Raw genomic sequence first — 3,281 nt, 5'->3', positions numbered from 1 at the left:
GTGGCACTTAATGGTTACAATGCAATTTCTCACAACATGGGGTGCAACTTGTGTGTATTTTGAAATTCGCGACATGTCACCTTTTTGCCTTAAGAAAAGCTGACTGCAGACTTTACTTTATGACTGGTGCCTGATGGGACGTTGACTCCGGATGTCGGGAAGTTTCCAAAAATAAAAATTTAATTGGTGCATTCAAAATATGAGGGCTGCACGGAACGGGCCCTGCAGAATTTGGAGATAATTTTGGAGACTGCAAATACCGGAAGCCAACAGGCAAGTCATACACCTTAAACGAAATCTCCGGCATCCTGATATTCTGGATTTACAATCAGAAGGGATGGTTTAAACTTCTGTGAAGCTTCGAGCTCATTGTGGCTGCTGTGAGGTGCTGTCAGGTTGGTTCTGACTCACAGTGACTCTAGGTACAATGGAACGAAGCTCCACCCAGTCCTGCGCCATCCTCCCAATGGTTCTTCATGTCTGAGTCCCCCGATGCACCCATGCTGTCCATCTATCTTACTGAAGAGATAGGTCATTTTTGCTGCCCCGCGATTTTACCAAGCATGATGTCCGTCTCCAAGGACTGGTCTCTCCTGACAACATGGCCAAAGGATGAAGTCTCACCATTTTTGCTGCTAAGGAGCATCCTGGCTGTATTCCTTTCACAGGTTTGAGATTATTGGGTAGGAATTTATTTGTGCATTCATTACTCATTAATTTATTAGTCAGTAAATGTGAGCACCTTTATATCATGGCATGGTGCTAAGCTCCTGAGATCAAATGCTGAATGAAAGCAATCCCAAGCCCTAAGCCCTAAGGGCTCATCTTGTTTTTACAATGGAAATTGAGATAAGAGTTGTGTAACCAGGAAATAAGGTGCTTTGAGTACTAATTGGTAGTGCAACTGGAGAATGCTTCCTTGAGTAGTGAGACTGAGTGAGATCTTGAGGAGACTGACCAATACTGAGTCATTGGGAGAGAGTGTGTGTGTGTAGGGGGGGTGCTGTGTGTGACAATGAGGACTTTGCATGACTTACTGCCCATTTTTTTCTCATGTCTTCCATGGTGAGAGGATACAACCACTCCTGATTTTTAAACTATGTGGTATTCTCTTGTTCTATTTGCACAACTGCCTCTTGATCCATGTAACAATTTCCTCATGAACACAATGAATTGTCCTGGAATTCCCATTCTTCTCAAGGTTATCCATAGCTTGTTATGATCCACAGGGTCAAATGCCTTGGAAGAGTTAATAAAATAAAGGTAAACCTCTTTCTGGTAGTCTCTGCTTTCAGCCAAGATCCATTTGACATCAGCAATGTTATTCTTTGTTCCATGCCTTCTTCTGAATCCAACCTGAACCTCTGGGGCAGCTCCCTATCAAATTACTCTTGCAGCCATTGTTGGCTGATCTGCAGCAAGACTTTACTTGCATATGATATCAATGATATTGTTCTATAATTTGAGCATTCTGTTGAGCCACCTCTCTTTTCTTTTTCACAACAACGAGCTTTATTTTATTGCAGCGTGAAGGCTGCTCAGGGCCTCACTAGAAGAGCATGCCCCTTGTCTCAAATAGGCTAAACAAGGGCATGTATCGGGATCTCTTCCAGTCAGTTGGCTGTCTCGCTGTCTTCCAAATTTCCTTACCAGGAGGAGTGAGTGCCTTTCGATTGGAACTCCATCAATCCCTTAATCCTTGTTTCTGACTGGTGCGGTCAGGGCAGCTTGACCTTCTTCCTTCAGCACCATTGGTTCTTGAAACGGCGGATTGTGTATTACTTCTTTTTGGTACAATGTCTCTGTGCATTCTTTCCATCTTCTTTTGACACTCCCTGCATCATTCAGTATTTTGCCTATAGAATATTTTAATATTGCAACCAAAGGCTGGATTTTTTCTTGAGTTCTTTCCGTTTCATAGATGCTGAGTGTGTTCGGTTTTCTGAGTCTAAGTCTTGGCACGCTTTATAATAACATTTTACTTTATTTTCTTGAGCTGGAGGGAAATTTAAAGTATCAAAAATGTAAGCCTTCCAAGCAATTTTCATAAATATTTTGACAATTCAAATTTTCCTTCAAAACATTTCAGAACACATTTGAATAAATAGAAGTCAATGGATGATTCATGGTAAATATTTCATAGGTGAGGCTGGTCCCAAGGTTCTGTTTAAGGAAATTGCTAAATTTTAAGAGACTCTATGCACAAGTGGAGAGCTGTGCCATCTTTTTTTTAGGGGAGAGCATGAATTCAGTCCCCCACTATGACACATTATGCAGTCGAGTTTCCCACATTGGGGAAATCGCAGGGGTTAGCACATCCGGAGTGCAGTGGATAAACCTCACCCTGGGAAAACCACCTCCATGATCATGGTATCTCCCCTGCCGGGTAAGCATAGCTGTGCCATCTTATAACAAGACTGGAATATTTTCATTTTAATAAAGGAGTTTGAACCCTGACAGACCCATTTTGGGTTTCAGAACATTTGAACCTCTATTTATTGTACCAAACGGACTACCAGTCAGTGGATTAACTCCCAGTGATTCTATGAGACAGAGCGGAATGCTGCCTGTGGAGTTCTGGGGTTGTAAACAGTTATGGGAGCAGACAATCTCTTTCTTTTTCAGAGCAGCTAGTGTGCTTGAAGAGTTGACCCTGTGGTTAGCAGTCAAACACATAACCACTAAACTGTCCAGGCTCTGTTTAAATGATGTACAATAGTTTATTGCATAGTAACTCTTATTTCTGTCACCTTTTGAGATAACAAATTGGCCTGCTTGCTATTCAATTCCTAATAGAGGTGAAAAGATACTTGGAGAACATTCCAAGTTCCTGTAATTTCCACAGTTCAAATATATCTTTGGATCAAAGGATACCATGTGAAGTGTAACTTGACCTAAATACTTAGTATAACACAACCCACTTTGAATAAAGCCAGCATACACGTCCTCTACCTCAGGCTAGCTAACACTACATTAAAATACCCTGATTTTTTTTGATGGACAAGCAGAGTGAAGAGTGGCACATGGCATACGTTCTGTATCTCAAAACTCAGAGCTGATAGGGAAAAATGCGTGTCACATATAGCCAGAAACAAGTTCAACATTTGCGGAAACAAAATGTTGGCCAGTGATCATCGTCTGTGTAGATTCATGTCTCTGTGAGTGTGAAATATTTTCCTGCCTCCTGATGGTATTGTTATATTGCATTATAAAATCTCTTAAAATTACTTTATTTCCACTAACCTAGAAACATGTAAGCATTTACATAAATTGAATATTCC

At 41.1% G+C, this 3,281-nt stretch overlaps 1 non-coding gene across 1 annotated transcript; it reads right to left on the bottom strand.

The window, feature by feature from the left end:
• Positions 1-2,231: 2,231 nt before the first annotated feature.
• On the bottom strand, positions 2,232-2,394 carry LOC115869290. Its single transcript, XR_004046107.1, has one exon. It is a non-coding gene; the product is annotated as a U1 spliceosomal RNA (small nuclear RNA).
• Between the last annotated feature and the right edge of the window lie 887 nt (positions 2,395-3,281).

Source organism: Echinops telfairi, unplaced genomic scaffold, assembly GCF_000313985.2.
Source record: "Echinops telfairi isolate 266 unplaced genomic scaffold, ASM31398v2 ScPeMD7_23;HRSCAF=83, whole genome shotgun sequence".
In the NCBI taxonomy this organism is placed as follows: domain Eukaryota; kingdom Metazoa; phylum Chordata; class Mammalia; order Afrosoricida; family Tenrecidae; genus Echinops; species Echinops telfairi.
This window is presented reverse-complemented; position numbering and strand designations above follow the sequence as displayed.